Source organism: Trachypithecus francoisi, unplaced genomic scaffold (assembly GCF_009764315.1).
Source record: "Trachypithecus francoisi isolate TF-2019V2 unplaced genomic scaffold, Tfra_2.0 Lachesis_group11, whole genome shotgun sequence".
Taxonomy (NCBI): Eukaryota; Metazoa; Chordata; class Mammalia; order Primates; family Cercopithecidae; genus Trachypithecus; species Trachypithecus francoisi.
The window spans coordinates 38635319-38658075 of NW_022681456.1; the positions used below are offsets into that span (position 1 = coordinate 38635319).

The 22757-nt window shown below is 41.9% G+C and overlaps 1 protein-coding gene and 1 pseudogene across 3 annotated transcripts in view; one reads left to right on the plus strand and one right to left on the minus strand.

Moving 5' to 3' along the window:
* LOC117090752 overlaps nucleotides 1-11810 on the minus strand; it is an 80604-nt pseudogene extending 68794 nt beyond the window's left edge. The window contains exons 1-2 of the transcript XR_004440121.1: nucleotides 11735-11810; nucleotides 688-882 (exon numbers count right to left, since the gene is read on the minus strand). The product of XR_004440121.1 is annotated as a keratin, type I cytoskeletal 19-like (transcript). The remainder of the gene's footprint in view (nucleotides 1-687; nucleotides 883-11734) is intronic.
* TMCC3 (transmembrane and coiled-coil domain family 3) overlaps nucleotides 1-22757 on the plus strand; it is a 317061-nt gene that overhangs the window by 109707 nt on the left and 184597 nt on the right. The window lies entirely within an intron of this gene.

Here is a 22757-nt window from a genome sequence, read left to right on the forward strand (position 1 = left end):
ACTCCAGCCTGGGCAACAGAGCAAGACTCCGTCTCAGAAAAAAAAAAAAAAAAAAAAAGCCCCTAAATGTAGTGTTGGCAGCTCCGTGCTGTTCCCTCTCTTTTCGTTATTTAGTCATATAGTGTGGGAGAGGTAATTTTACCTGCCTTAGAATCCAAAAGTCTGGGGCCCACTGCTATTAGAGGACCTTTATGGTTCCTTCCAGCACAGATTAATAGTTGCCAGCAAACGTAGTGGTGTGTGCCTCCCGAGTAGTCCCAGCTACTCAGGAGGCTGAGGCAGGAGAATTGCTTGAACCCAGGAGGTGGAGGTTGCAGTGAGCCAAGATTGCGCCCCTGCACTCCAGCCTGGCGATAGAGCGAAACTGTCTCAAAAAAAAAAAAAAAAAAAAAAAGTTGCCAGTAAAATCTTATTTACCTCCTGTGTGAATAACATGAGAGCGGTTGGTCCCACTTTTGCATGCGTTTGTGTGTGTGTGTGAGAGAGATGGTCCCCAGTGCAAATGCTGATGTGTCATGCATACTACCCTAAAGTAAAAAGCATTTGTGTGTTTTTTTCCCTTTATTTCAAATAGGGATTACAAGTATATTTATTAAAAAAGAGATTGTGAAAATAATTTCTAGATATGGTGAGCACTGTGTAAGGGATGTCACAGGAGAACGAGATGGTTGGGGGAGTAGAGGGTACCAGAGGGAGGGTGTTCTGTGGTAGCTTCTCCCATTGGAGACAGGACAGGGATGGATGGCGTCTGAGGGCAGCGGCTCCTAGACGGCAGGATGAGCATTTGAAGGGCAGCAGCCTCCCCATTTTCTGAGATAGGTGGTGTCAGAGGTTGGGCAAGGAGGAGAACAGGGGTTGGCAGAGGAGAGATAGGTGGGTCATCTGTGGAGGAATCCACACGTCAAGTGCTGCTGGACACAGGGAGGCTCCTGTGCCCCAGGCATCAGCCTGGAAAGAAGTTAGCCTGTTGCAACGTTGTCGTAACTGCTGCCTTTCTCGCGGTTTGTGTCTGTGCCGCGTTTGCTTTGCTTATAGAACCGAAACCTGTGGCTAGGACTCTTAGATCCCCATTAGAAATTTAGCAGAAATCATGAGACTGGAGAGATTATGGCCTTACTGATTGTATCAGTTTTGGCAACTGCCTAATCAGAAACATCCGAAGAACCAGACCTTTAAAATGACTTATACTTGTTATAACCCGTGATCAGCCTTTGGCTTCTCATTTGAAGCTGCTGCCTGGGGTGACATCATAGTTAGATACTTACTGTATCTGACTGATCCATAGCAGGGACTATGATTTTCTCTCAAACTTAAAACTGTGGTCAGCACAACTCTAGTTTGCTTTTGAAAATCGGAACTCTTTCAAGGTAACATGCTTCAAGAGGAGTGATCTTCTCCCCTCCCTAAAATCCAGATGTTACACTTAGAAGTTAAAAACAACTGAAAACTGAGAAGTCTAACTGCAAGCCGCCTTCTCTGCTGTTAAGCAGTCAGCATTCACCTACAATGGTCTTTCTCTGTTTTTGCCAGCAGGTGGTGACAGTGCAAGCTGTGCAGTTTACTTAAGTCTCTTGTTATTTATTTATTATTTAAATAATCTCTCTCTCTCTCTCTCTCTCTCTCTCTCTCAGCAGAGTCTTGCTCTCTCTCTCTCTCTCTCTCTCGACAGAGTCTTGCTCTCTTGCCCACGCTGGAGTGCAGTCGTGGGATCTCATCTCACTGCAACCTCCACCTCCCGGGTTCAAGCGATTCTCCTGCCTCAGGCTCCCAAGTAGCTGTGATTACAGGCACCTGCCACCACGCTCCACTAATTTTTTTATATTTTTAGTAGAGACAGGGTTTCACTATGCCAGGCTGGTTTTGAACTCCTGACCTCAAGTCCCGCCCACCTCGTACAAATACATATTTATTATAGGAAGAATTAGACAACAGATAAGCACAAAGGGAGTTGGGGGTGGGGGTTGGAATTGTATAATCCCACCATCTGTAGATAATCACTCCTGAAGTTCAGGCATACTACAGCCTTTGCGGTAAACTGACCTAAGCCAGTTTAGTGGTTCACAGCTAATAGATTATTTATGGTTGATACCAGGAGCCTCCAGTGATGACGGATCTCTACCCGACAACCTCTCTGAGGGTGAAAGGAGAAAGCAAGAGCAGTTCTCAAACTAATCCTGCTACAGGGACAAACATGTCTGAACAAGCAGTCACACAGCCTGTGCTGTAAACTGTGCTGGAGAGGCCCAAGCTCCCAGCTTTCAGCCGCTTAGAAAAACACCTTGCATGAAAGGCTCTCCTGTGGCCTGTGCAGCAGCTGTGTTGTAGCCATAGCATTGAGCTAACTTCATAGAGTAGCTCAGGCCACAGAATCCTCCCTAACGTAAGACTAGAGGGATGGAGGCTGCTGGAGTTGCTGAATTCTCACACCCTCGTCATAAGAAGGCAGAGTGGCCTGTACAGCATTTCCAGCTGATCCATATACAGCAAGTCCTTAAATTGATGTCATTTCACATGGCATCGTTTCATGATCACCTTGATGAGAAAGTCTGTTCCTGGCCAGGGCCCCTGTCTGTGTGGCATTTGCCCATCTTCCCACATCTGCATGGGTTTTCTCCAGGTCCCCCAGTTTCCTCCCACGTCGCAGAGATGTACATGTTTGGTTAACTGGCATGTGGTCCCAGCCTGAGTGAGAGAGAGAGAGTGAGAGAGAGAGAGAGAAAGAGTGTGTGTGTGTGTGTGGTGTGTGTGTGTGTGTGTGTGTGTGTGGTGGGGGTGTGGGTCTGAGTGCACCCTGCTAGGGGATGTATCCTGTCCAGGATGGGTCCCAACATTGCAGCCTGAGCTGCTGGGACAGGCTTCAGCCACCCTTGACCCTGAAACAGAAATAACTGGGCAAATAATTATCTTCCTTGTGTTTATTAACCTTACTTAAGTGTATGTTTAGCTCACATTTATTTCAGTGTTTAATATGATAAATATTTTGGTTTTTATTTAGAAGTTTTGTGATTTTTTCTGTGATCGGAAATATGCCATAAGAACTTAGCTCTTGTCGATATCAATTAGCCTGTGGTAAAATCACTCTCACTATATGTTGTTTCACTGAAAGTCGCAGTTTCCAAGAACCTGTCGACAACATGAAGTGAGCCCTTACTGTGCTGTGGTGCATTGCTTAACAACAGGGATATGGTCTGAGAAATGCATCATTAGTCAATTTTGTCATTGTGTAAACATCATAGTGTACTTATGCAAACCTAGATGGCATAGCCTACTACACACCTACACTCTATGCTGTGACCTGTTGTTCCTAGGCTAAAACTCGATACAAAGTGTTACCATACTGAATACTGTAGGCAGTTGTAACATGGTGGTGTTTGTGTATTTACACATATCTAAACAGAAAAGGTACAGTAAAAACACAACGGGTTATAAAAGATTAAAAATGGCACACCTGTGTAGGGCATTTACCATGAAGGGAGTTTGTAGGACTGGAAGTTACCCTGGGTGAGTCAGTGAGTGGTAAGTCAGTGTGACCACTCACACAAGTGTAAGCTTTAAACACTATACTAAGGCTACGCTGTATTCATTTAAAACTTTTTCTTTAATAATAAACCTTAACTTACTGTAACTTTAAAAATAAATTTTAAGAAACTTTTGACGCTTTCATAATAACACTTAGGACACAAATATATTGGATAGCTATACAAAAAATAGTTTCCTTATATCCTTATTCTATAAGCTTTTTTCTATTTATATTTTTACTTTTTCAATATTTTGTTATAAACTAAGACACGAACACACACATTAAGCATTGGCCTACACAGGGTCAGGATCATCAATTTCACTGTCTTCCACCTCCACGTCTTGTCCCACTGGGAGGACTTCAGGGGCAATAACACATTTGAAGCTGTCGTTTCCTGTGGTAATGGTGCCTTCTTCTGGAATATCTCCTGAAGGACCTGCCTGAAGCTGTTTTACAGTTAACCTTTTTTTTTTTCATAGGTGGAGTACACTCTAAAATAACAATAAAAGGTATAGCATAGTAAATACATACACTGGTAACATAGTTGTTTTATTATCAGGCATTATGTACTGTACATAGCTGTATGTGCTACACTTTTACACAAATGGAATAGTAGGTTTGTTTCCACCAGCAGCACCACAAACACACGAGTAATGTATTACGTTGCAACATTATGACAGCTGTGGAGTCACTAGGGGATGGGAATTTGTCAGTTCCATTATAAGCTTACAGCATCACCATTGTTTCTGTGCACTCCATTGACTGAAACATAGTTAAGCAGTACATAACTGTATTTTGAACACCTATTTTCATCCAAAATCATTTCTAATATCCATTATACTTATTAACAAACCCGCTGATGTTTATTAAAGATAAAGGCAGCCGAAGCCTTATAATAGCCATTTTTTTTTGGAAATACCATTTTTTTGTTAAAGTCTGTCAAATGCTAAGCAACTGCCCCTAGAGTATAAATTAAGACTCATACACCCGTATACCATACTGTGTATTTTAAAGAGAATTAGAGACACTTTTTCAGTGTATATGTGTGTGTAGGTATGTATAAATTGCTTAGCACGTTTTACTTTATATTCATTGTGTATGTATGTGTTACTTAACAAAAGTGACATCACATGCTATATAGTATATAGTATCATAACCTACCTTTTTCTTTAATAACAAATATATTTCCAAATCAAAATAACTGTATCAGTTTTAATGACTGCATACTATTCCATTTTATAACATAATTTACTCACAGCTCACTATGAATGGACATTTGTGGTTTTAGTAGCTTTTATTATTATAAGCATCACTAGAAAGATTATCTTGTACATGTTTCTTTGTGTCCATGTTCATTTTATTAGGATGCATTCCTAGAAGCAGAATTGCTGAATCATAGGGTCTGCATATTAGACAAACGTTTTAAACAAGATTTCAAATTGCTTTGAAAGAATGTTGCAATCTATACTCCTACCAGCATCTGCTTTCTTAGATACTCTCCCACACTGGAAAGAATTTCAAACTTTTTTGCCCATTTGATAGGTAAAAAAATGGTAACTCATGTTACTCTTTCTAGTGAGGTTTGACTTTAAAAAAAAGTTTGCAGTCTATTTGCATTTATCTTTGTATTGTTATTTCAAATATTTGTAGTGTAGGAAAATTAACCCTCTACACATCTCTCTATCCGTTGCCAGATGCCTTAAAATTATTTATGTTTTAGATTGGGAAATGTAAAGTCAACTTAGAGCAGTTTAAATCATAACATTTCCTAATTGAAGCTGCAGCTCAAAGTAGGGCAGTGTTTGAACTCACCATTTCTGGTCTCCCCCCTCAACGATCAGAAGGGCATTGTCTTTAGACCCTCCTTTCAGAAGGGATAAATGGTGAGGTGCTCAGGTCCTCTGCATTCAAAACTGCCAAAGTAATAGAAGCACAACGCAATATGAAATAGAGGTTACAGTTCTTGAGTTAATTTGGTGGATGTAGACAGCCGAAGAGATAATTTAAACACCAGAGGGATATTTTCTTCAGCAGAATTATCTAGTTTCTCGTCTAGAACAGATTAGATTAATGAGAAAATTGCCACATTTTCAGTTCATTTGCTGATGTGTTTTAAGGAAGTGGTGCAAGGGAATAATATTTTCTCCTCCTCCCACTCCTTCCACGTTTTATAATTCATCCTATGGATCCTGGATCAAGACAGTTCTGAGAGGGGCTTTCCTACATTGTTTAGACCAGGGTCTCCAACCCCCAGGCTGTGAACCGGTACCGATCTGTGGCCTGTTAGGAACCAGGCCACACAGCAGGAGGTCAACGGTGGGCGAGCAAGTGTTACCACCTGAACTGTGCCTCCTGTCACATCAGCGGCGGCATTAGAATCTCATAGGACTGCGGACACGATTGTCAACTGCATACGAGGGATCGAGGTTACACACTCCTTATGAGAATCTAATTAATGCCTAATAATCTAATAATGATATGATATCTAATAATGATATGAAGTGGAACAGTTTCCTTCTGAAACCATTGCCTTCCCCCCTCCATGTCCCTGGTGCCAAAAAGGTTGAGGACTGCTGGTTTAGTCATATGAAAAGAGAACCAGCTTCCAAATGTAGGTGACCTTCTGCTCTGTGACCTCCAAGAATCTTCTCTCTCCTTCTTTTTCCACCTGTTGCCTGATGGTCAACACTCCTTTTTAAAAGATGGGCTCTCTAAATGAAGGATTTTTTATTTAGAGCTAGGGCCTAGAATTAAAATATATTGAAAGGAAAGGGGCTGGGCACGGTGGCTCATGCCTGTAATCCCAACACTTTGGGAGGCCAAGGTGGGTGGATCATGAGGTCAGGAGATCAAGACCATCCTGGCCAACATGGTGAAACCCCGTCTCTACTAAAAATACAAAAATTAGCTGGGCGTGGCAGCACACGCCTGTAGTCCCAGCTACTCGGAAGGCTGAGGCAGAAGAATTGCTTGAACCCGGGAGGTAGAGGCTGCAGTGAGCCAAGATTGTGCCAGCGCACCCCAGCCTGGGCAACAGAGCAAGACTCTGTCTCAAAACAAAACAAACAAAAAAGAGGGAAGGAGAGAGGGAGGGAAGAATGATTATAAACTCACATAGAAGTCCACATGTTTACATTGGATCTTTCTGAGAGGAGGATTGGGCTCCAGAAAGGGGATGAAGTGAGATCCACCAAGAGGAAAGAAAACCCAGAAAGGAGGAACTGGAGTGTAGAGGACAACACAGTTTGGTCTGAAACTCGCCTTGGATGAAAGGGACCTTTTCCGAAGTCATTATATGAAAAAGATACTTGCAAATGCATAATATTTGTAGCAACACAATTTGCAATTCCAAAAATGTGGAACCAACTCAAATGCCCACCAATCAATGAGTGGATAAAGGAACTGTAAAATAAATAAATAAATATACATATGGAATACTACTCAGCCATAAAAGGGATGAATTAATGGCATTCGCAGCAACCTGGATGGGACTGGAGACCATTATTCTAAGTAATGTAACTCAGGAATGGAAAACCAAACAGCTTGTGTGCTCACTCATAAGTGGAAGCTAAGCTATGAAGATACAAAGGCATGAGAATGACACGGTGGACTTAGGGACTCAGGGGAAAGGGTAGGAAGGGGGTGAGTGATAAAAGACTGCAAATTGAGTTCAGTGTATACTGCTTGGGTGATGGGTGCACCAAAATCTCACAAATCGCCACTAAAGAACTTACTCATGTAACCAAACACCACCTGTTCCCCCCAAAACCCATGGAAATAAAAAATTTAAAAAAAAAAGAAAGGGCCCTTTTCCATTGTGCCAGTGGTATTTGTAATGGAACAATGTCTGAGTTAATGGATACTTAATAATTTCATCTAGCTTGTTTTTCAATAAAATAGTCATTGTGTTCCTGGTGTTCTGCTCAGGGAGAAAAAAAAAAGGTTCTCTCTTGCTCTGACTTCCTCTCTGGCCAAACTAAGGAAGTTAGAGCAGATACTTAGTGAAAACTTGGTTTTTCACAGATGCTCTCCTTTAAAAGAATGCACTTCTCTTCAGATGAGTCCTGCGGGATGAGAGAGCTGCTTCCCACTCTTGAGAATTCCTGGAACCCCTTTCTCTGCAGTGTCCCATATCTTTGAACACCATCCTTCAGTTCTCATACTTTTACTGTTTGCTCACTGCCCCACAGCTTAGTCCCTTCACTCCTAGTGGAAACACCCCAAATTCGTTTCTTCTTCAAAGTCTTCCTTCAATCCTGTGTCCTGGACTCATGTGGCTCCTGTATTCCAGCAGTGCTAAGCTGTTTTGAACAGATGCCTTCTCTAAAAGCTGTGTCGTTTTGTACCCATAACTTTCCAATTAGTAAACTCTTTTTAAAAAAAAAAAAAAAAGGTTGTTATTATTATTATTTGAGAGGGAGTCTTGCCCTGTCGCCCGGGCTGGAGTGCAATGGTGTGATGTCAGCTCACAGCAACCTCTGCCTCCCATGTTCAAATGATTCTCCTGCCTCAGCCTCCCAAGTAGCTGGGATGACAGGCGCTCGCCACCACGCCCAGCTAATTGTATTTTTAGTAGAGAAAGGGTTTCACCATGTTGGCCAGGCTGGTCTCAAACTCCTGACCCGTGATCTACCCACCTCCGTCTCCCAAAGTGCTGGGATTACAGTCGTGAGCCACCAAGCCTGGCTGAAAAAAATTATTTTTAAAATATAAAAGGAATATATTCTCATTGTAAAAAATGTGAATATAGAGTAAAAAGAAAATGAAATTGCTTCTCCCCACCCCTACCCCAGGGTGGAAGGTCTAATATGCCTTAAGTGTTAATGCTTTGTTCTTTATCTTCTCAGGCTTTTTCTATTTATATGCAAACATTTTTATGTGTAAAAAACATGTAAAATTATTTCTACAAAACAAGGATACACTATTCTATAACTTCCCTTTTAAAACTTAACATGCTATATATAAATTTTTATTTTTTTCATGACTCTATTGTTCTAGCGTATGGCTACATCATAGCTTATTTAAACAATGTCCTATGGATGCACATTTAAGTTATTTCCAGTGTTTTATTATTACATTGACGCGATAAACGTCTTTTTACAGAGATCTTCTGGTGTGTTTTCTGGCATTCCTGTCAGCTGATATACCAGAAGAGGAACATCTGGTTCAAGGAGTATGCACATTTTCAATACTGATAAATATTGCTGGATTGCCCCCTAGAGAAACTGCACTTACACTCCTACTGGCAAATCATTCAACCTCAAGGTCTCAGCTTGAGTGTCACCTTCTCAGGGAAACCTGCCTTGTCACCTTTACCCCCAGGCAGTATGGAATGCCCTTCCTTTCTTCTAAAGGAAGAATACTCCCCCCAAAACACTCTGATGTCCTTGAATTTTGGTACTCATCCCACTATTTGAGTATTTGTTATATAATCTGTTTCCACCACTGGACTTTGAGTTCTTTGTTTCTCCTTTTATATTTTTTTGTTCCTGGTTTTAAAAGTAATACATGTTCACTGTATATATAATTCCAGTGTCGTGAAACTACCTTACGTTAGGGAAGTGTCTATTTTGGACAGTCACCCTGTGTCACCCTGTGCACCTCTCTCTCATGACCACTTCCAGCATGGACCATAAAAAACACATACATACATCTCTCTCACCCACAGGCCTGCATTCCTTTTTAAGAGATAGGGTCTCACTGTAACCCAGGCTGGAGTACAGTGGTGCAGTCACGGTTCACTGCAGCCTCCAACTTTGGGGCTCCAGTGATCCTCCCGTCTCAGCCTCCTGTGCAGCCAGGACTACAGGTATGCACCACTATGCCCAGCTAAATTAAAAAAAATTTTTTTGTAGAGACAGGGTCTTGCTCTGTTGCCCAGGCTGGTCTTAAATTTCTGGGCTCAAGCCATCCTTCCACCTTGGCCTCCCAAAGTGGGATTACAGGTGTGAGCCACTGTGCCCGGACTATGTCTTCTTCTTTTTGTGCCCTAACACTTAATATGGTAGCTGGTACATTGGGCATGCTCAGTTAATGTCACCTCAACGAATGGGGAATAAGCCTCTCCTTAGAAAACGTGGTAAGTCACATAAGCACCTGTAATAGGTACTCTCATGATTTATGGATTATTTTTGCTTAGCTTTCTTTAAAAAGAGGTGGCTTTGCACAGCCTCCCACACTGCCCTCAACAGAAACTCTAAAGCTGATGAAATTCGCCCTCTTCTAAATGATTTGGTTCCATAGCCATTAGGAACTATTTAGTTCCTCTAACAAAGCCAATGCAGGAGCCTGGAAAGCAGTTATTAGCTGAGGTAGATTGGTTTACCGATGTGATGTGTTGCTATGCGTGTTTATTATCCACTGGTTCTGTGCTCATGAAGTCAATATCCCCGGCATTTGCTGAGCCAGGCAATCTGGTGAAATAAGTGAAGCCAGGCACTGTTCAACTACCGAATCTAGCAACAGCCATAATAATAGCTACCATATATTGAGTGCCTACCGTGTATTAGATGCTTTACATGTCATTTAATCCTCATAAAAACCCTGTGAAGAATATATTGTTTTTCTCTAGGTTGCAGATGATATTCAGCCACGTTACAGTGAAGTAAACTTGCCAAGGTTACACAGCTATTAAGTGGTAGTGTCTGGCTTTGAATCCACGTCTTTTTGGCTAAAAACCATCTGTACTCCCTTTTATTTTATTTTAAAAATTTTGTATTTCCATAGGTTATTGGGGAACAGGTGGTTTTTGGTTACATGAGTAAGTTCTTTAGTGGTGATTAATGAGATGTTGGTGCACCCATCACTCAAGCAGTATATACTGCACCCAATTTGTAGTCTTTTATCCCTCACCCCCTTCCCACCCTTTCCTCCTGAGTCTACAAAGTGCATTTTATCTTTATTATGCCTTTGCATCCTCATAGCTTAGCTCCCACTTACGAGTGAGAACATCCGATATTCGATTTTACATTCCTGAGTTATTTCACTTAGAATCGTAGTCTCCAATCCCATCCAGGTTGCTGGAAATGCCGTTCATTCCTTCCTTTTTATGGCTGAGTAGTATTCCGTTGTGTACTCCCTTGTAAGTCTTCCTTTCTTATCCTTTAACCTGCCAAATGGGCCTTCTCTTATGGAACAGGAAAAGTGGATCATTTGATGGGAAGTCTAGAGTCCTTTCTCTTGTTCATCGAGAAAACACTATTCAAATCTCCAAGAAAACATCTCATCTTCATTTAACTTTGTTTTATTCTCCTTCTAAAATCATAGATCTCTAGAGATAAAGAGATCAAATTTTACCAGTTCACGTTCTCCTGGAGGGGGAGCAGGAGAGCCAATGACAGTATTACCTATTAAATATTTTCATTATCATCACAGTAGAAAGGCTTCCAGATTTCACTGCACGAATGAAAAATCTGGAGTTGCTTTGGATTTATAAGGGTACAGAGCTAGAGTCTAATAGAACTAAATGTAATAGGCAAGTTATAATTTAGAATTAGAAACAGAGGGTAGTCTGGTTCATGGACCACATGAGGACACCTATATCATAGATTGCCCTAAAGCCATCCTCTGACCTGGAGGCTAAAGAGCTCTGGTAGTTTCCTTTTTTTATTATATTCATTCTGTTCCAGGTGGTCAAACATTTCTTTTGTTTTTACTGACCTATAGAAAAGGAAATGTGTGTCCACGATTTTGCCTGCCCCAAGTTTTGGAGGACATTCTTTGCTTATTACACCTTATATTATATAATGCCTCCAGTGGGACTCAGGGTTAACACTTTGCAATGAGATGTGTTAATGTGTCTTCAGTAAGACATATTCATATTAGATGGGGATAAGTAAAGATTATAATAACTTCATGTCATTTCAGGTGAAATTTTCGCTTCCAAATGATTTGCACACACTTAGGAAAAAAATTTCTGTTTTCAGAACATTTTGGATTTCAGAATTGCAGATAAAGGATTGTGGAGCCATAATTTTCTACTGTTTTGCACTGGCAGTAGTTTAACTTGTGGATCATCAAAAAAATATATGTTTGACAGAGGATCCTTATCACCTCTTTTGTTTAAAAAACAAAATAAACTTTGTTTCCACCAAAATGCCTTCCTCCCCGACATTTAGGGGCTGCTGTGGCACCATTCCTATGTGTGTCCCCTTGGTAGCTTAGTTCCAAGCTTGGCAGTTCTCAGGGTGGGGAGTTCTCTTTGCTCTCCCTTACCCGCATCCCAGCCAGTCCCTTCAGCTGCATCCCGTCTCTCCTCTTCTAAGGGATCTGGAGAGTTGCTGGCTTCCATCATCATCTGTGTGGGGACCGTCACAGCTCACACTGCTCAGCAGGCAGCTTTTCTGGACACCACACACTCCCCAAACCTTTGTTTCTTGATTTTGGGAGTGTTCGCCATGGAAACCATTTTGGCTTATCTTATCCCATCCCCAGGTGGTCTCCGAGGCTTTGCCCACACAGTGCCACAATGAAAAATGCAGCCTGGCTCGCCGGTTTGCTTTTCACGTTTTCATCGCTTATTTGACTCGTGGCACAATCCCACGGAATCTTCTGCAGAGGGTGGCGTTGTGCCATTCCCTCTGACCCGAGTGTTGGCTCTCTGCTCAGTGTGAGACACACCTTTCACACCCACAGTGATGCCTCACTGCATCCAAAGCCATTCTGAGATTAGGACAGTCTCAGGCCAGATGGTTTGACCAACTCCAATTCCTGCTCCCACTGTGGCTCCTTTAGGCTTCTTATGTTCCATTTAGCTGTTGTTTCTCCAGTATCTGAAGTACATCAAGCAGTGAGTATCTTCAGCAACTGTCTCTACCAGTAAGTGTCTGGCTGGTGGTAGTGGTGGCTGTAGTTTGGCAGTACTACCAGCTTCTCCCAGCACCTGGCTTATCAGTGTGCAGGATTCATGCCATGTGGCTCTTACTTGGGCCAAGAGTCTTCAGTCAGCCCAGTGCCTTAAGTTGCCAAGGAAACTGTCTAGTGAGACCTCCAGATTTACAACTCATTCCTAGGCTGCAAGGTTTTCTCCAGAATTTTTGCTGACACAGTTTACTCACATAACCTCCCAGCCCTGTGGGGTGTATAAATCTTTGAGCTTCTCTGCAGAATTCACTGCAAGGCCTAGAAGAGGGGTCAAAAGAAGTTTGGCTTCAGGGACTTCATGAACTTGGAAATAGTATGCACTATGTTGTGTGGATGTACGTATGGGCCTTTTTTTAGGGGAAGAGGCTTGCACTGGGTGCTCAGTGGCATACTCTAAAACAGCGTAGCCTTGGGAAATCTATTTAGTCTTCTGAGCCTCTGGAAAGCGAGGATAATACTAGATTCTATCCTGTTCATTTGTAATGAGGATAAAGTGAGAAGTGCATATAAACTGTCTAGTATAGTATCCATAAGTATTCATAAATGTTAGCTATAATTTGTTTGACTCTGTGAGCCTCAACGGGTTAAGATGATGTGACCACCTTTCGTTCCTTAGGATTAGGTGGCAAATATATAATTTGTAAGAATTATCTTTATACCGTATAGAAAATCTTCACAGTACTGCCTGGTGTGATCTCCTTAGCATCCTTGTTGGTGGGTGGGAAAGAGTGCATGACTGTCCTCTTTTACAGGTGAGGAAACTGAGGCTCACCATGATCACCTACCTAATAAGGCTCCAAAAAATAGGTCCTGCTCACAATCTGGTGGAACAAACAGATCCTAAGACAAGCAATTGTTTACTGTGATAAGCACCTTCATCCTTGAAGTACAGGATGTTAAAGCATCTACAAGGGTTGGGGCGGGCTTCCTGGGGTGACACTTAATCTGATTCCTGAAATGTAGATAGGAATAGGTCAGGCAAACGAGTGGACTTTGAGAGAGTGTTGCATGTAGAAGGAACAGCATGTGCTGATGCCTTGAGGGAGGGAGCGCTCAGGGCTCAGGTGCCTCGCAGCAGGAGGGAGTGGGAGATGAGGCCAAGGGGAAGTTTCTTTTAACCACTGAAAAAAGGAGATGAATGTGCAAAGAAAAAGGAAAGGAAGGCCAGGCGTGGTGGCTCATGCCCGTAATCCCAGCACTTTGAGAGGCCGAGACAGGTGGGTCACCTGAGTTCAGGAGTTCAAGAGCAGCCTGGCCAACATGGTGAAACTCCATCTCTACTAAAAATACAAAAATGAGCCAGGTGTGGTGGTGGGCACCTGTAATCCCAGCTACTCGGGAGGCTGAGGCAGGAGAATCACTTGAACCTGGGAGGCGGAGGTTATGGTGAGCCGAGATCGTGCCATTGTACTCCAGCCTGGGTGGCAGAGCAAGACTCCGTCTCAAAAAAGGAAGGAAAAGGAAAGGAATAGAACAGACAAGTAACTTAGGCTGTGTTGACACCTGCAAACATGCAGCCTTTTAAAATAATTCTGAGGAAGACTAACAACACGGCCTGTGTTTGCTGTGTTGAGGAAGAGTGTTTATAAAACTGTCCGTGTATCAAGATTGCAGCTGTGTAAAAACTAATCCTCAAATGACAGAGACTTACATGAAAGAAGGAAAGTAACTGTTGTGTTAAGGTGATAGATTTTAAAATGTATTTTAATGTCTTATTTTGTAAGTTTTATTTTAATTGCTTGTGGTTTACAGTGTGTTAGCTGGGAGATCAGGATCCAGTGTTCAGCTGAGCCCCCAGCCCCTTCAGTTCTGATTCACGCATTTGATTTATTAATTCCTTAGTTCATTTCAGGCTTGCCCTGTTCCGGGCACCGTGCTTGAGCCAGCAAGGATCAGGAAAGGAAAAAGTTCCTTTCCTTTTTCTTTGCACATTGCTGACTGGGTCATCTTTCAGAGAGACCAGCTGCTCTGACTCTCCTGAGACCCATCCCTCCATGGCTACATAAAAACATTTGCTCCCTCACTTGTTCTCAGAGACACCTCTGATTAATACTTTCTTTTTGTTCATGTGAGGAGAAGGAACAGGCAGTACGAGTTGGTGAACATGGCACCTTCCAGGATCTAGAAGGAGTAAGCAAGGAAATTAAGTAATCGGAGGAGTGACAACCAAAACAGCTGGGTGTCAGGCAGACATGTCCGTTTGACCTGGCTTATTACTGTTTAGCATCTAGTGCTTTTGCAGAATTGCCTGGTGTCTTCTAAGCTTTCCACAGGGATCAAAGGCTTTGTTTGCTCCGAATGTTTTCTTAAGCAGTTAGTCAGAAATCTTCCTTTTTGTGCAGGTCAATGAGAAGAAAGCGGCAAGCCGCCATTAGATTGGGCATCAACAAGAGACCTTGACCCGTTGGTGCTCTTAGCATGTGTACTGTGCAATTCCAGGGCTCTGAAGGCAGTCTCAGCACACAGGAACAGTTAAACATTTTGTCAACGTGTCTGATTTTTGCTTTAAAATGCTCCAATACGCATACACAGTGTAAGAGAAGAGATGAAATAAGAAGGGTGATGGATACATTAGTTCATTGTATCATTCCCTTTACCTTGTTTGTTTGAAAATCTTTATAAGGAAAAAAAATTAAAATATTTAAAAGACTGATAAGAACAAATACCAGAAATAAGTGTGAAGGGCCCCGCATGACAGTAACCCCTCTCATCCCTTTGGAGACAGCCAGCCCCAGATACTGGGCCCTCCCTCCCCTGGACCCTCCACTTCAGTGGAGTGGGAGTTGATGAGCCAGGAAAGGAGAGGTGGCAGCTACCCAGAGACACTGGACTCTCTACTGCTCTCTGAAGTGTGATTTTAGGAGCTGCAGACTTCCCAAACCTCCAGAACAGTTAGTTCATCCTTTGCTTTCCACGATCATCTCTGAATGTGTGTTTGGTTAGAGGTTAGGATATTGTCAGTCTGTGCATTCAGTACGGACTGAGCACTCTTCTAGATGCTGAGGATACAGCAGTGAGGATTCTGCTTAGGTTGAGAGTACATTCTGCTGGGGGAGCCTGACAAGCAGCATGGACCCTTGTCAGTGAGCAAGACCATTTCAGTGCTGTGAAGAAAATCACATAGGATGATACGAAGGTCAGGGAAGATGTGAGAGCCACTTTAGGTCGGGTGATTGGAGGAAACTCCTCTGAAGAGGCACTATTTGGGGTGATTCACAAAGGATGAGAAAGACGTAGCTGCTGCCTACGGGGACAACTTTCCAAACAGAACCGCAGAGCCAGGAAGCAACCTGGGCAAGGCGGAAACTCAGAATGCGAGTGCCTGAAAGGTGAGTGTGTGGACCCTGATTCTGTTGGCTGTCTTCCTTTTCTTTACTCCCTTCTCTCCTTATTCATTTTAAATTTTGTTTCTTCCCAGAAATCTCACATCTCTCTGGGTTCCGTTTCCCAGTCATTTGTAGCTCCCCTCCCAGCGCTCACAGATGTTCTATGTTGACTTTTGGTTGAGGAGCCCTATATGGCTAAAATGAGACCAGGCTCACAATAATGGGAAGATTCGTACAAATTAGAGTTGTAACACTGCCAAACAGTGCTTTCTGTGCTTTGGAAATGAATCTGAAGTCAGCCGAAAGCCCGTTAAAACCCACATCCAAATCTTCTACTATGTTTCACAAGTTGGATCAGAGATGTTTAGTTATAAAAGGAAACTTAGAAATAATGTAGTAGTGAGGTATTGGTTTTGGCTCATCTGATTGTTGATTTTTTTAAAATGGCATCCCTTGTGTGAGGGAGAGAACGAGAAGAGTACAAGTTGGTATTGGCCTTAAAAAATATACGTGCCCCTTGATCAAGAAATTCCATCTCTAGGAGTTTATTCTAAGAAAACAATCATGGAAATTGCAAAGATTTATCTACAAAAATCTTCGACCAGTGTAGATTATTGTTAAATGGAAAGTGATCTAAAAGTTGAACAATAGAAAACTGGTTAAATAAATTGTGGTACATCACTTTGATAGAGTACTATGTAGCCATTTAAATTGATATTGTAAATGTAATGACCTGGAAAACTGTTTATGTTACATTTTATGTCAGGAATACATTTGGCTACAGCTAGTGAAAAAAAATTATTTCCATTGGGCTGGTATAAATAGGGATTTATTTTTCTCACATAACAGGAAGACCAATGTAGGTAGCTTCTGGGGTTGGCTCGGTTGGTTCAGCAACATCAGCACCAACATCTCTGCTATTCCCATGAACTTTCTAATGCTTGACACCCCGTGGTCACGAGAGGCCTGCTGCAGCTACAGTTCACTACCAAAGTAGAGAGGGAGTAGGGGGTGGCAACTACAGCTTCTCTACCTTTACTCTACCTTTGCTTTCCTAAGAAAGCAAAACTGTTTTGAGAGTTCCCTAGCTGACACGTCTTTGTATCTTATCAGCTAAAACTATGTCACATGGTCGCAGCTGGTTGCAAAGGATGTTAATAAAGTGAGTATATAGCTTTTCACATCTGTAGAGTATAGGCAGGCAAGGGAGATGAGGGTTGGAAATAAGCATTGGGTCAGCTGACCCACAGGGTCTGCTCTCCAATGTTAAATGAAGAATGTAGTTTGTGATCCCATTGAAGTATATAAAGTAAAATGGGTAATCACGTGAATTTTTAAAAACTAGAAGGAAATGGCCAAGCGCGGTGGCTCACGCCTGTAATCCCAGCACTTTGGGAGGCTGAAGCAGGTGGATCACGAGGTCGGGAGATCAAGACCATGCTGCCTAACACAGTGAAACCCTGTCTCTACTACAAATACAAAAAAAATTAGCCAGGCGTGGTAGCGGGTGCCTTTAGTCGCAGCTACTCGGGAGGCTGAGGCAGGAGAATGGCGTGAACCCAGGAGGTGGAGCATGCAGTGAGCTGAGATGGTGCCACTGCACTCCAGCCTGGGTGATAGAGCGAGACTCCATGTCAAAAAAAAAAAAAATAAAAGTAATAAATAAATAAATAAAACTAGAAGGAAATACTCCAAAATTTTATTCCTGGTTATTCATTTTCTTGTTTCATATTTTCAATGTTTTATATAATGCAGAGTTAAAATGACTCTCTAACTCCCTATCAACCATCTTAAAAGCCCTGAAGCTCTGGGTGGTGGGATTATGAGTGAGATTATAGGAATATTTATCCTTTATTTAAAAAAAATTCTGTAGAGTGAGCTATCTTTGTTTTTCATTGCTATAACAGAATACCACAGACTGGGTAATTTATAAAGAAATAATGAAGTATATTTAGCTCACCGTTTTGCAGTCTGGGAAGTCCAAGAGCATGGCACTGGCATCTGGTGAGGGCCTTCCTGCTGTGTCATAACATGACAGAGGGCAAGAGCAAGAGAGCCAGAGAGAGCCCACATTGGTAACACATTCACTCACAGTAACCCACTCTCTCGATAGCAACATTAATTCATTCTTGAAGTCAGAGCTGCCGTTAATCCATTCACCAGGGCAGGGGGATTAAGTGGCCAATACATGGCAAAAGGAACTTTTGAGAGACACATTCAAACCATAGCAGGAGCACATGTCACTTTGATTTTAAAAAACAATGAAATATGTTATCTCAAGACATAAAAAAAGACATTTAAAATTTTTATTTTGCTTACCTCTGTATTTCACACATAATTGAGAATCAAGTGACAAGGAACTTGTACCAAGTCCCATATCCAGTGAGAGTCAGAGCTTGGCCAGGCCCCAGGTGTCCCAGTTCCCAGTAAAGGGATTCCTGCTATGCTTTTTCTTTTTTCTTTCTTTCTTTCTTTTTTTTTTTTTTTAAATCATTTCTTTACTTTGGGACCTATTCCAAATTGAGTATGGCCGTTTAAATCCTCTTAACCAACCATGTCCTAACTTCCTCCTCTTCCTTCTGTGTTGTGCTTGGCGTTCCCTGACAGATGATAAATGTCTTCTCCCATTCAAACTGTTGACCTCTAAGGTATGTTGACTGTGAAAGCTGTCAGAATCAAAATGGAGTCATTTATGTCAAAACTCTGAAAAATGGAGCCAGCGAAGGCCATGAATGAAGGGTTCTCATGCACGAGAACTGTCACAAAAGACTGCAGAAACACAACCTTGCACAAAGGCCCTTGCAACTTGACACATACAAAAAATACTTCTGTGAGGACATCTGCCCAGCAACCCCCTGTCTAACCTTGGACTGGTGTCACTTTTGTTAATGATCCTTGTAGCCAAGGATAATTGTCTCAAAAAAATTATGGAATCTTCCTCATTTTTCCTTTAAAAATCCTTGTCTTCCTTTGACCTCCCTGAATATATCCATGCATATTCCCATTGCAGTACAACTCCCAAGTAAGTATTATTTTCTTTGAGTCTCCCTCTTTGTCTGTTATTTAGGTTGACACTTCATTGGATGCTCAATCAGTCAGTCACTTGTCAATTGATTATTGAACATTTATTGTCAGACATTGTTTTAGGTACTAGGAGTATAATGCTGGACAAGACATCGTCCTTCACTTGAAAAAGTTCACATAGGCTCAGGAGGCTGAGGAGTAAACAAGCAGTTATAACACAGAGGGGTTCCTGCTGTGATGAGCAGGCTTGGGAACATAGAAGGGATACAAATCTGGCCTTTGGAGGTGGGGTCTTGGATGGGTATGTTTCTAGGAAGGTCTCCATAAGGAAGTAATTCCAAGCAGAGACAGGAAAAAGAAAAAGGTGCTAACCAGGAAGAGGAGGGCAAAAAGACAAGGCAGGGAAGCTTTCCAGGCACAAGAAAACAATTGCGACCTTTCCCAAAGCATATCTGAAGGTGTGTGGTGCTAATATTTTTCCTGGAAAATAGGCATTATGGTTAAATAAGGTTAGGAAAGCTTAACAGGGTTTTTGCACGTCCTAGACTTTCTTCAGCTCTTTTTTCTGCATATTATATTACCAGACTGCCTTTCTCTTGAGCTCTTGGGCCTCGTGATGTTCTGTTCATCTCCAGAATGTCACTAAATCGTGTGACATAGACAAATTCAGTTGTTTTTCAAGTTTTTAACTGAAACATATTATTAGCCCTCCTTTTCCTCACTATTACTTTTTATCACATTTTGGAGCAGATTTAAGTTTGCAGTAAGAGAAGGTGTAATTCTGAAGATGTTTTCTAGAAGCTGAATCTCAGTGTTACCTTTGTTTGGTTAATTGTAGCAGGAATGCTGTGAAGAAATGCAGTGGGAAGGATAAAAAGGTAAATTGGTTTAAAAATCTTCAGTAAATATGAATTTGATATAGTTTTTAGTAATCCTGAAGATTCTTTTTAACCCACCTGCAAGGTTGTAGAGTATAGTTGGTGAGTGAAGAGTTGGCTTAATGCAATATAAGGGCGGCATACAAACAGGTTTGAAGTTGCTTGCTAAGAGAATCCCGGAAAATAAGAGAAGGCTACATCTCTTTTAAGTTTGTTCCACCTGAGCGAGCCAGCCCTGTCATGCTCATGTTCAGTGGAGTCATTAGCAGTGCCTGAAAGAAGAGAAGCAAGAGTGCCAGGAACTGCCTGGCTGCTGCTCACCCTGGATTTGCCAGGATTCCTGCCTTCTGCCTTCCCTGCGGGTCAGCCCCGTTCAGTTCCATTGCCATATGCACTGAGTAAGTTTTCATTTTCTGCAGCCTCCGCATTGCCTTTCTCAGGCAGCTCTTCATACCTTATGCTGGCTTTTCTCTCCTTATTTTTAAAGCTTTCTCTGGGTGGAAAAAGCAGGATATTTGGAGTCAGTCTGGGTTTGAATCCCGACTTACCAGCTAGAAAATTTTACTTGAAAATGGGGATCATTAACAAGTCTATAAATTATTGTGTGATGAAGTCTTGTTTCCTATGAAGCTGTTTATTTTCTACCGTTAACAAAGGATGTTGTTTAGTCTTGGTGCATCTAGGAGGACAAAATTGGGAGTCTTGGGGATAAAGTTCAAAGAATTTAAATCTAAAGTTCAGTTGGGGCTGTGTTTGTTTTTTTAAATTATGACTGGAAATTAGCCTCTTTGAGGTTTTTTCCAGATTTATTTTCATGAATAAATTAAATTTCAAATTGTCAGTATTCAAGAAAACATGACAATGTTGTTGTTTAATAATAATAAAAATAAAATGACTCCAAAAAATGGGGATCACTTGTAACTTTGTCCTAAGACTACTGAGTTTGAGATATTATAAGTGCAAAATGGTGTATCTGTAGCTGCTTTAAGCCTTCATTAGCTCCCCTTTGCCCATGGAATAAAATCAAAGCCCTCTTAGATTAAAACTCAGGGTCCTCAGTCCCTCCCCTTGTCTTCCTTCCTGCCCCCATTACCTCCTGCCCAATACCCTGGCTCCAGGCCGCCTCTAACCTCCCTGCATCTGCTTTACACTGGCCCTTTGCTCAGCTAAAGGGTTGTTCATAGTTTACGGTTCAGCTCAGCGCAAGAAGCCAGGACAAAAGTGTACATCGGAAGATTCTGTTTTTGTGAAGTCCAAGAACACACAAAACTAACCTGTCATGAAAGAATTCAGAAATTGGAGAGGTGGGAGGGATTGACAATAAAGGGATATGCTGGAACTTTCTGGGGATGAAGGAAGTGTTTTAAACCTTGTTTTTGATAGTGGCTACACAAACGTATGCAGTTGTTGAAACGTATGAAACTGAATACTTAACATCTGTGCATTTTGTTGTATATTAATAATACCTTTCAAAAAATAAGTCATGTACATAATCTTATCCAGAAGGCTTTTCCAGGCTAAATTTAGCCTCTCTTTTTGTCCCCAGCTCTCTGCACTCATTTCTGTCCTTACACTTAGCATGCTGTATCGTGTCTCCTTTTTATGGGTTCTGTGCTCTTTTAGTCTGTAGGTTCCTGTAAGGATCCAGACACTTGCTAACTGTGGAACCTTGGATGCTGCTCAACCTTATCCTGTCTATGCCTGCGTTTCCTAATCTATAAATGGGAAAATAATGGTGTTTCCTACATGGGGTTGTTGTGATGATGAAATGAGGATATGTATGCAAGGAGCCAGCATGTAGTAGGCACTCAGTAATTATTAATCCTGTAATGGGGCAGAAAATGTATTCACATTATACTTATGTGCAAAGAAAGGTTAGCTTATATTTCTATAGCTAACCCAATCCTCATTTGAGCCTCTCTTTTCTCCTAAGCAGGATAGCAGAGGAATACCAAGTTTTATTCCAGTCTGATAACTTTGTCTCATCCAACAATTTAAACACCTAATAAATTATTTTAGTAAGTATTGATGAGAACAAAATGCATATCACTCATTTTCTTCAGGCTCACTAAGAGCTTTCTGCAGTACATTGATTTAGAAGGTCATGCACAGTTTGAACCATTTCTGATTCCAGAAAACAAACGTGAAGAAGCCCTACAGTCTCTTGGCAGTTTGCAAATAGATCATTAGTGTCAACCATTATTATGCAGGAAGAAAAAGTGAGCAGACCTTTTGACCTGAGTGTGGAAAAGAAGATCTTTCCCCTGATGTTCAGTATGAAGAAGGCCCACCCAAGAGCTGGGGGTCTCAAGCAGGAAGAGGATTAATCATTTAGCACCTTCCACTGTGACTCGACTATGCTGCCTATTCCAGCGGACTCCAAACAAGGGTGCAGATCAATAATTCATACTGGCAATGACTTTGACCTCCCTGAGCCATGTCCCTGATTAGCCAAACATTTAGTCATGACCATAGGTAAAGAGTAATTAAACACTAAGGTCTTCTCTCCAGCCATCTCTGCACCCAACCATAGATAGATATATCCTGGCCTCTGGCTGAGTGTTCTTAGGTTGAATCCTTCTCCTTTAGCTTCACTCTACTGCATTATTTCCTGTTCTGATTGCCAATCTGCCGTGAAGTGTTCAAACCATGCCTGTGGGCACAGGAAGGTTGCCTGGTGTGGGCTGAGAGTTGGGGTCGTGGCCCTCCGCCTATCCAGATGCATTCAGATTCTGTACCAGCCTCCGAGGAGTGTGTGGGCCTGATATCTTATGTGCCATAGGCTTGGACAGATCTCTGAACCTTCCTGAACCTCAGCCCCCTGGGCCTCCAAACCCAGACCAATAGTTTCTGCCCTGCCTGCCTCACGGGGGAGGAAGTGACAATACTTGGTAAATGTTTACAGTTGAAAGCACATTTAAATGTAAATTGTTTTTGAAAGGGCAGATACTGTGTGATCTCACTTATATAAGGTACCTGAGAGGAATAAAATTCCCAGAGACAAAAAGGAGAGTGGTGATTGCCAGGGCCTGAGGAGACGGGATAGAGAGTTGTTTTTAATGGGTCCAGAATTTCAGTTTGGGATGATGGCTGTATATCCGTGTAATGCCACTGAACTGTACACTTAAAAATGGTTCACATGGGCCA